Raw genomic sequence first — 11004 nt, 5'->3', positions numbered from 1 at the left:
AAGGTGCTGGTGATGGGGAAAACATTCTCACCATGGGGCTCTTGTTTGCCTTCTGCTGTAGTAGAATACAGCTTTCTTCAACTGGATAAAGTAGTCATGAGATTTGTCGGGTGCTCCCTTTATTTGGGGCGTGAACACTGATCTGTTCTGGGAGGGGGCTCTTCCGCCCCAGCCTGCCCCCCCCGCCTCTCCCCACTGCCCCCTGGTGGTGTTGGGCTATAGCTGGAGTTAGCCGAACTCAAGGGTGAGACCCCCAACTTCAAGTTCAGAGGATTCCCCCAAACTCTCTCAGGTTCGATAATTCACTAGAACACCTCTCAGGACCCAGGAAAGCACTGTGCTTGCAATTACAGTTTTATTAGAGCAGAAGGGTACACGTCAGAACCAGCCAAAGGAAGGCTTTGGCTTTTGCCAAGTCTGGGAGGTGTCCAGAAGTGAAGCTTCCGCCATCCTCTCCCCGAGGAGTCCTGATGCCGTTAACCCTCCCAGCCATGATGTGTGACAATACTCCGAGTACATTGCCATACCATAGACTGGGGGCTTAAACAACAGAAATGTATGGTCTCACAGTCCTGGAGGCCAAAAGTCCAAATTCAAGGTGTCGGCAAGGTTGGTTTCTTAGGGCTGTGAGGGAAGGATCTGTTCCAGGCCGTTCTCTTAGCTTCTGAAGTTCCGGCTTATGGTGACTAACTCTAATTTTCACACGCTATTCTGTGTGTGTGTGTGTGTGTGTGTGTGTGTGTCCATATTTCCCCCTTTTTATGAGGACACCAATCATATTGGATTAGAGCCCACCTTACTTTAACTCTGTAAAGACCCTATCCCTAAGTAAGGTCACATTCCGAGGTAGGGGGCTTTAGGACTTCAACATATGAATGGGGGAGGGGGAGACACAATTGATCCCATAACACAGTAGCACCCAACCTGCATCGCAGCTTCCCCTGGTGGTGGCCAGAGCCCTTCTACCATGGAATTACCCCTCCTACAAGGCTCCTATGCGCCTTTAAACAGTTCCAACCTGCCCCCTGGAGAGGCAGGCTGGCATCAGACGCCAGGGCCAGGGCTTTTATCCAGGCCATTGTTACAGATGGTGCCGCTGAAAGCTGTGTTTTAATACCTTCTCAGCAGTGTCCCCCCTGCGCTCCCCACCTCTCTCCGGCCAGAAGCCTCATGTGATCAGGGGCCCCACCAGCTGCTGGCTAGGAGGGAAGGTGGGTGTCTGCAGTCATCTGCTGGGGATAGGGGGGCCATTTATTTGGGGGGCTCCCTGACAGAGCAGGGGGGGAGGCACCAGGTGTCCAGCCTGTGTCTAGCCTCAGACATGCCTGCAGACACAGCAGCAAGGGGTCATGATTTAACCAGAAATCAGGTCCTTGCTCTTGGCAATAGGGTTATTCTCTTTCCTGGCCTTTTCCCCCAGCCATTTAAAAGGTTCCCGTGGGTGTATCTCATGGGCACATCCCATGGGTGTGTCCCACCCTTATTCCTTCTCAATATGCAAAACAAACCTGCAGCTGACCCTCACTTCTGCGGATGACAGCTTGGAACGGCCAGGAATTGCACATCTGTTCCCAGTACCGACCTGAAGAGCATCTAACTGTGTTCCTTTGATGCCCCGTGTTTATTTCTCTCTTGACAGATTGTGGGCTCATAGCTCAATTAAGTGAAGGTAAACTAGATGACTTATATTTCCCAGCAAAGGCCAATGCAAGCACCTTGTGCCTTTGAGTCAGGCTTCTCGGTGCCTCTGAAAGACCCTGAAGGCCATGGGCCCTGAGGACTTGCTGGGGCATGGGAGCAGGTCAGATAGCATGTCCCCACATCTGGCTGGGATGAAGCTCCCCAAGGGTATGAGGATCTGTCAGTCAGAGAAAACAATACTGGCTACTGCTGGTGCTGGGTCAAGGGCAGCCTTGGGCCCAAGGGACCCCAGCCCAGGAACTGTCCTGCATTTGGGTTGGGGTGGGTGGAGGACAGACAGTGCAAGTACAATGGCATGTGGGGACCCTGCAGTGATTGTAATAATCATCACAGCTGTCCCTCACTGAGGGTTTACACCAGCCTGAGCCCTCCATATGCACCATCTCCTTTACTTTGCACAAAATCCCTACAAGGTCTGTGTTATTACTACCACCTTATAGATGAGGAAACTGGCTGGGACAAGTTAAGTAACTTGCCTAAGGTCAAGGTCAAAGCTACAATTCCCACTCAGTCCTGCCCGACTCCCAGTCTGTTCTCCATCCACCACTGTGCTCATGGCCTCCCACCTGGAGTCCAGGAAGAGCTGAGCCTGGGACCCTGAACTAGGCTCGGCAGAGAGACCCTTTGATTTCTCCCCCTCCTTCCTCCTCCAGGACCCCTGACTCCCTGCTTGCAGTCAGTAGTTTTCATCTGGTGCAGGATCTGCTTCCTATAAAAACAACTTAGGAATGTGTGTCAGACCTTTATCTATATCTTTCAGGGAACTGGGAGTTCCATGACTCTGCTATGTGGCTGATTTATAGTCTAAATTGTTACCAGTTTCCCAGCCCAACAGCTACTGTATTCTTTGTTTCTACATCTTTTACTTCAAAGGACAGGGACACAGGGGCTTGTATATGGTTTCAATCCCCGCTTTTCTTTGATACTCCTCAATCTTAAGGGTAAGAATTTTGGGACAAGAAAGGTAATAAAGTGTTGATAGAGAGGATAATCATAAACTCAGTAGAAGAACTCGGTTTTAAAGGGACTCGCTTTCAAAGTGATCCTCATTTATCCATTCAACTACTTTAGAGGACAGGACAGACAGCAGATAACAACAAACAAGTGTTGGCAAGGACACGGAGCATTTGGAGTCCTCATACACTGCTGGTGGGAATATACAGGGGTGCGGCCACTTTGGAAAACAGTGACAGTTCCTCAGAACCTTAAATATAGAGTTAGCATGTGATGCATCAATTCCACCCCAAAACAAATGAAAACATATGTCCGCATAAAAACCTGTACACAGATGTTTATAGCAGCACTATTCATAATAGCCAAAAAATAAAAACAAGCTATGTGTCTTTCAGTGGATGAACAGATAAACAAATTGTGGTCCATCCATACAACGGAAGAGTATTTGATAATAAAAAGGAACAGACGAACTGGCACATGCCACGACGTGGATGAACTCAAAAAAACACTGCACCGAGTGGAAGAAGCCAGACATAAACAGGTCCCATGTTGTATGATTCCTTTTCCATGAGATGTCCAGCATAGGCAAACCCACAGAGACATAAAGTAGATGAGTGGTTTCGGGGCTGGGGAGAGGGGAGAATGGGGAGGGACAGCTAATGGGGATGGGTTTCTTTTGGGGGTGATGAAAATGTTCTAGACTTAGACAGTGGTGATGGTTGCACGAGCTTGTGAATATACTAAAAAAAACCTCTGAATTTTACACTTTAAAATAGTACATTTTTTGGTGTATAAAATATGCCTCAATTAATTTTTTTTCAAAAGTAAAGGGATATAAGACTGCTCAGGAAACTATACAATATTATTGAGAAATGGCAGATCAAATAAGTGGAGAGATACACTATGTTCAGATGGGAAGAATCAATATTGTAAAGAGGTCAATTGCCTCCAGATTGATCCATAGATTCGGGGCGTCCCCAGTCAAAATCTGGCCCCTTACCTTCCCAGTCTTAGCCCAGAGTCCCACACAGTGGAGGAGCCCCCAGCCTAAGTGAACATTCTCACCTGCTTTCTGAGGGAGGGAGAATGAGATGTTGTACATGGAATCTCTCTGAGGCCTCCCTTTTCACAGCTCCGGATGGTACAGCCCAGGGAGCCAGGCTCCGAAGACCTCCCAGAATGGACTCGGAGCACGGCTGCATCATCTCCCAGCAGCAAATGTCTTGCCTCAGTGCAGCAGCCTCCAGCTACACCCTTCCTTTCAGAGTAAGTGATTCTGGGCTTCCCCCAGCTCTCACTGTGTAACTCCATGTCTTAACAACTCCTCTCACCTCCTCCTCCTCCAGTGCCCTGCTTTGCCCAGCTGATAACGACGCTGTTGCAGCATCCAGGACCACAGGGATGGAGGCTTCCCGGGAGCAGGGACGGTCTTTCTCTTTGCCGTCTGCAGCCTCCAGGTACACAGTAGGCACTCAGTGTTTGCTGAATAACTGTTAGTGCCTTGAGGCAGGCAGGCAGAAGAGACAGCCCCACAGTATAGAGCACCCAGGGAGGGGCGGCAGGAGGTGACGGCGACAGAGTAAGGCAGTGGTCAGGGCTTCTGCAGAGGGGTAAGGAGTGGGACAGAGCAGAGAGAGCCCTGTCCCAAGGGACGAGTGGGGACAAAGGCCCCAAGTCTTAGGGGCTGGCTCTGCCTTACACAGACCATGGGACCAGGCCCTTCTGGTCCAGGGAGGGGCACCAGCAAGCTTGGGAGCCTTTTCCCCCTCATGCCTGTGGTTCAGGAGGAACAGGGGCTGCCGCCACAATTCTGGGAACAGCACGTAATGGGGTGGATGAGAAATGCCTGGGGGGGCACTGCCAGCTCTTTCCCCTCCATTACCACACCCACATGGGGAGCTCCCCAGACCCCACCAGCACCCAGCGCCCCAGCCCTTCTCCCAGGCCAGCAGCACGCCCAGGCTTCTGCTTCAAGGGGCTGCGCTTCCGAAACCCCCTTCCTAATTAGTTTTCTCCCACCACACCCTGATGTGCTGTAACAACAGTGCACGAGACCCTATCTGCGGCGGACGTCACTCAGCTCCCCAGAGCATCCCGGGTAGGGAAGCACGCCTTCATTAAGCAAGTTAATTACTTGCCAGCTTGGGAGCCTGATCAGGCCTTGGGCAGGGGATGCCCTGGGCCTGCTCTGATCCCTGTAATCCCAGGGCATCCCTGATGCCGACGTGGGACCTAGCTTGAGGCTTTCTGAGCATCCCAGAATCCCGCATTCATCACTCGGCCAAGAAATCTGGCCACAGACTGGTGGGCAGAAGGAGCCTTAGTCTGGGCAGGGATGTTCATAGCAGGAGAAATGGCTTGAGCAAAGAGAAGAGAAGTCAGAGGTGGGTTCCTGCTGGTACCCAAAGCTCCTGTGAGGACTTTGCTCTGTGACATGAGCCTTCAAAGGGTTTTGAACAGAAAAGCAGGAAGGAGGGACACGACCTACCTCATGCTTTCCTTCCAGCTGCCCCGCTGAGATTCGATTGTGGGAACAGCAGTGGACACAGGAAATATGAATGCAGCGGTCTGGGGTACAGAGGATGACAGCTTGGGCGGGGGTGGGAGCGGGGGAGGTGGGATTCTGGATGCGCTCTGCAGGTGGCGCCCGTGAGACTTGCGGATGGGTTCGGTAGGGCGTGTGAGGGGAGGAGGGGAAATCAAGACAGCTGCCACGGATATGCGTGAGCAACTGGACACCGGAGTTACTAAGAACGAGATGGAGGGTCCTTGCGGAAGGCTTAGGGTGGGGGAGGAGCTATTGGGAATTCAGTCTGCGGGCAAGTGAAGGAGTCGAAAAGGCAATTGTCCCTGTGAGCCTGCAGTTTCAGGCGAGGTCTGGTCCAGAGCAGTACGCTGAGTGGTCATTGATGAATTGATAGCTTTGAGGCTCACCAAGTGGGGAGAGTGTAGTCGGACGACGAGGCCCGAGGTCCGAGCCCTGGGGCCCAGTTAGGGGGTGGGGGAGGGGCAGGGGCAGCGTGGGGGGCGGGGGCTGGGGATGAACTGTCGGATTTAGCAGCGGGGGGGTCGTGGGGCTTCAGGAGCTGCTCCCGAGGATCAGTGTGGGCAAAACCTACCTGGAAAGGGGTTTAAGAGATGAGGTGGGGGGGGCCGGGGAGAGCCTTGGAGGCTGGGGGAGTCTTGTTGCGAAGCAGAGCAGGAAGATGGGCAGAAGCTGGAGCAGGAAGTAGGGTGGGAAGGGAGGGTTTCCACGTGGCAGGAGTACCCCGTCCCCCGCCTCCCCTTCGAAGCCACACCGTGGAGTGCAAAGTCGTGATTTTACCAAATTCAGAAGGAATCCAGGCGGCCCACAAGCTACACCAACGGCCACCCCCAGACAGATGTCGTCACTTTCCCACCCGCCCGTGACTCCTTGGCGCTGCTGCAGGAACTGGCAACCCGTGCCTGCCTCCTCCCCTGCCTCCCTAGCTGAATAATTTAGGCGCTATTCTAAGTTAAAACCAAATAAAGCAATTGAGAGTGACTAATTCCTCGTGAAATTTATGGCCCCCCAGACGTCTTGCTGGTAACAATGCCGGGAGCCATTTATCCCCCTTAATTTCAGCTGTGCTGCTACTGGAAGGAGCTGTCCAGCTGAGGTAGCCTTGTCTCGTGCAGCCCAGGGGGCAGGTTGGCCACACAGCTGCCGGAGGGCCGTCCAAACCTGCAATGTACACGGGCGGGTTCTCAAGAGATGGCATCACGCGCATAGCCATTCACAAGGCCATCTCAGGACTTCACAGTTGGAAACGATGGAGGGAGAGTGCTGAGCTGAGCTGGACCAGAGACAGTGTGATATGAGCAGGTCCCCGAGGACCAGGGGCTTCAGAAAGGTGGCAAGAAGCTGCGGGGGCTTACGGTGAGCAAACATGTCTGGAAGAACATGAGTGGGGCAGGGAGAGGAGGTGGAAGGAGAGAGAGAAGGGAAGGACCCTCCTCCCCCAGGCCCCATCTCTGCCCCACTCCTCAGGCAGAGCCCTCAGCCCCCCTGGGGTCCCAGCCCCTCACCCTTCCCTGACCTCAGCCCTGTCCCGACTGGGCTGGGAGCATCTGTGTCCAGCTTATCCTTTCTCTAGACTGGACACTCCTTGCCGAGTGGGAGTCTGGGAGAAGAGGCATCTAGCAGAGGGAACAGCCAGTGCAAAGGCCCTGAGCTCCCACATTCTTCCGTGTGTTCAAACAGCAAGGAGACCAGCAGAAGTGGCAGGACCTGGGTCTGATCCATGTCGTGTTCAGCACAGGCCTGGCACGTAGTAGGAGCCTTAGGATGGCAGGTGAATGAATCGGGAAGGGGTAGATAGATATATACGTGTGGGGTAGACGGCCCTGTCCAGGCATCACTGTGGTTGTATTATGCTCTGGACCTGAAACGTGTCTGCTTCAGTGCTGTGAGCGTGGGGTGGCCATGGAGTCCTGCCTTTGTCTCCCTGAGTCCCCTCCAGGGCTGTCGGGAGCTGGGTGTCAGGACCCTGGTGATGAACCGAGGCTGTTGGTACCTTCCTGCCTGCCTGACACACAGGCACCCCTCCCACCCAGCAGGGGGCCTGGGCGTCCTCCTCTGTACGATGGGGAGGCTGGGGGGGGGGGGATGTCCAAAGTGGAGACAGGGGTGGGGGTGAAGGTCTCGGAGAACCTGGCTCTTGTAATCAGCCCTGTGGGCCGGGGCATGTTTCCTTCCAGAAAAGACTGGGGGTGGCAGGAACCTCCCTGGAGGTTCTAGGGAAGGCACTAGAGGCAGAGACAGGAGACTGGGAGCCCCACAGTCCCCAGCAGCAGGCTCTGAGTTTGGACAGGCGGCAGAACGCAGACCCTCCTCCATCCTGTGGGAGGAGCAAGGGCTGCAGGGATGGACCCTGAGGCTTCCACCCAACTGATATACGGGGCTGCTTCATTCCCTCCAGGGAACAGGGTCCCAGGGGCCTATCAGGGAGGGAGGCCTTGATTCCTGAGTAAAAGAACATGTATTGAGCACCTGTTGTGTGCTGGCACACCTCCGCAGGCCTCTTCATTAATTCTCACAAGCTTGAGGTAAGCAGTCTGTCTCCATCTTAAAAGTGGGAAACAAGCTCAGAGATGTAGTGTGACTACCCAGAGGTCACACAGTATGTGAGTGACTGAGTTGGGGTTCAAACACAGATTTCTCTGGCCCCTTGTGGATTCTACCAACGCACTGTTGGCTATCTGTTCCTGAATCCTGATTTCAAGAAATGGAAGTTTTCACGTCAGAGAAAACCTTTGATTTTCTCCTTGAAGGGATGATTCTCCTGTCCCTGGAGTTCAAAGGGGCTTCAGTTACTCTCCCTACGTCATACTTCCCAGGATGAGTCAAAGGCACTAAATTTACTGTGTTTAAAGCGACTTCTTGAGCATCCCAGCAAAGGCTCTGATTTATATCCAAGGCGTTGTTTTAAACATGTAACAAATGATAAAAATCAGTCCTGCCAATGCACCTCAAGAGAAGTCATACTAAGGGAGGAAAAGAAACGGTGAAATTAGATGTTTCGTTAAAAGATAGAGTGATGGATTAAGGCCCAGAGTGTGAATTTAGTGTGACTCGCTGAAAGAAAAAGTTGGGGGGCAGTAAATCCAAAGTGACAATCTGTGTACGGTGGACCAATATTTGTCACTTTTATTATACTTTGTTCAGATTTGGTGATGGGTCGTTATTTAAACACATACACACACCAACAATCCTCAATAAAGCTTTTAAGTGAAAGCTTCTGGTGCTAAGGATACAGGCTAAAATCTCGACTCCAACCCTCTGTGTCAACTCGGAGAACATTGCATAATGCAAGTTTCTTCCTGTCGTATCTAGAAAACATTCCAAAGGCAGAAAATGTGGGAAAGGCTCTCAGAAGATCCCCAACCACGCCCAGGAAGATAGGGAAAAGTAGCACCCACATCTTCCGAGTGGCAGAGCCCCACGCCCACCCATGCCAGCGTCCTCATCAATAACAATAGCAGTGCCAGCGATCGATCGGAGGGTCTGACATTTCTCCTGGTCACTCATTCAAAGGGCTCTGAGAGCAAAAGCGTCTGGAAGCCAGGGCGTGCTGTCTGCTCTTCGCACTGGGAGGTCACAGGTCCTGGTCTCCACCAGAGATGTTGGGGTGGATTGGATTCTTGTTCCCAGTTCTTTCCTCCCTGTAACTGGACATGGACAACACATCCATGGCCTCTGCTCTGTGACTTGCAGCATTTCTCACTGTGGGTGGGGTACATGTCCCTGCCTGAAAAAGACAACCCCCTTAGTCCCAGCCTCAGCCATATACATGCCATGTAGGTAGCACCCCACTCTGCCTTCTATTTTAAGGTAACTCCAATCACCTCCAAATCCACCCCCTAGGCCTTGTCCTCCCAAGAGACTCATGGGAAACCTGCTTCCCCTAAGGATGTAACTTTGAGTATATTTCTGTTCCCCCAAATTCGAGCTTCTGTCAGTTTTGTCAAAGGAGTCTCTTTGTCATAGTATTTTTAAAGAACTCTAGAATTTCTCTACCAAGGTTTCCCCATGGAGCCGCAGACCCAGGCCTACTTATGAAATGTTATTAGGACCCGCAGAGGCCTGTGGAGGTGGGGCAGGGGGAGGGGAGACAAAATTGGAGGTCTAGTCAAAAAGCCATTCCTTCTCTCTCTTCCCCTCTGCTCTAGATTGGCACGTGGCCAGTGAGAGGACTGTTTCATGGGGGCTCCCGGTGGCCCACGCCCCCAGCATTCACACTTTTGTGTGGTCACCTCCCATACACTCTGGGCTTGGCCATGTGACCTGCTTTGGTCAAATGGGATGTTAGCAAGCTTGACACAAGCAGAGTCTTGAAAAGGACCATGCAGATTAGGGATTGTGCTCTTGGAAGATTCCCTTTTGGAACCCTAATCCACCCTGCTGGGGAGAGAGATCTGCCCGGCCAACCCCCAGCTATTCCAGCCATCCCAGCTGAAGTGCCAGGCATGTGAGTGAAGCCATCTGGAAATTTTCAACCCCAGTCAAGCCTCCAGGTGACTGCAGCTGCATGGGGAATCCCAGATGAGACCAGCAGACGAACCATGCTGCTGAGCCCTGTCCAGATAACAGAATAAATAAATGGTGGTTGTTTTAAGCCAGCAGGTTGTGGGGTGGTGTGTCACACAATGTGGTGGATTGAAATATGTCTGTAAGTTTTTTGACACTCCCCTCCAAAGAAAACGAAGCCTAATTCTTCTCCACTTGTATGTGGACTAGACTAAGTGACTCACTTCTAATGAATAGCATAAGGTGGAAGTAATTGTGTAAGACTTCTGAGACCAGGTCATAAAAGGCATTGCAGCTTCCTTGTCTCTGTCTCTCATAGCTCACTTTGGGGAAAGCTAGCTGCCATGTTATGAGGACACTCAAGCAGCTCTATGGAGCGGTCCACACGTGAGGAACTGAGGCCTCCCACCAACAGCTGTGAGAGTGAGCCATCTTGGAAGCCAATCCTCCAGTCCTGTCAAGCCTTCAGAAGACAACAGACCCCACCAACATCTTGACTGCAACCTCTCAAGAGACCCTGAACCCAAACCACCCAGCTAAGATTCCTGACTCTAAGAAACTGTGTGAGATAATAAATGTTTATTATTTGGAGCTGGTAAGTTCTGGGGCAATTTGTTATGCAGCAATAGATAACTGATACACACAGCAAGAGATGACTAAAGTAGCCAGTGTGCTCTGGTACCACTCCGCAGGTTGTCTACACACTGGAATATGACATGGTAAATGGCCTCTGCTCCAAGCTCTCTGAGGGCCACCCAGCTGTCCTGGCCATCCCAGAAACACCCCCTGGAAATCCCAAACCTTCTTTTGATCCTTCAGTTATAAAGGGGTCCTCCTTGGCCTGGCAGAGGTCCTGCAAAACCCTGGACCCTGCCGTGGCATGTGGCACAACTATTTTGACATCCCCCTATCCCACTCATCCTGTTGGTGGAGGGATGCCCATCAGGGCATCACAGAAAGAGTCTCTGTGTTGACCTGCCACCCCATCCCCCCAAATCAGCCACTTTCATACACTGCTGACAGGAGTACATAGTGGTACAACCCTCCCACGGAAGGAATTTTTATCACAGCTAACAGAACTTCGGGCATTTTCCCTGAACCCAGCCATCCCACTTCCAGAAATCAACCCTGAAGATACACATCCAACAATACTACACAGAAATTCTGGGAAGTGATTGTAGCACGATCTGTAGAAACACTCATACCACAGAGAGCTGTCGAGAAACCTATGGTCTGTTCACATACTGGATGCTATGTAGTTGTTTAAAAAAAAAAATGAAGATCTCTATGTCCTGATG

General features: G+C 51.9%; 1 long non-coding RNA gene across 1 annotated transcript; it reads left to right on the top strand.

The window, feature by feature from the left end:
• Positions 1-3809: 3809 nt before the first annotated feature.
• LOC132438891 (uncharacterized) lies at positions 3810-10264 on the top strand. Its single transcript, XR_009522236.1, has 3 exons — positions 3810-3921; positions 4002-4112; positions 10026-10264. It is a non-coding gene; the product is annotated as an uncharacterized lncRNA (long non-coding RNA).
• The last annotated feature ends 740 nt before the right edge of the window (positions 10265-11004 follow it).

Source organism: Delphinus delphis, chromosome 15 (assembly GCF_949987515.2).
Source record: "Delphinus delphis chromosome 15, mDelDel1.2, whole genome shotgun sequence".
In the NCBI taxonomy this organism is placed as follows: Eukaryota; Metazoa; Chordata; class Mammalia; order Artiodactyla; family Delphinidae; genus Delphinus; species Delphinus delphis.
Note: the sequence above shows the minus strand (reverse complement) of the source record. Positions and strands in the feature narration are given on the sequence as shown.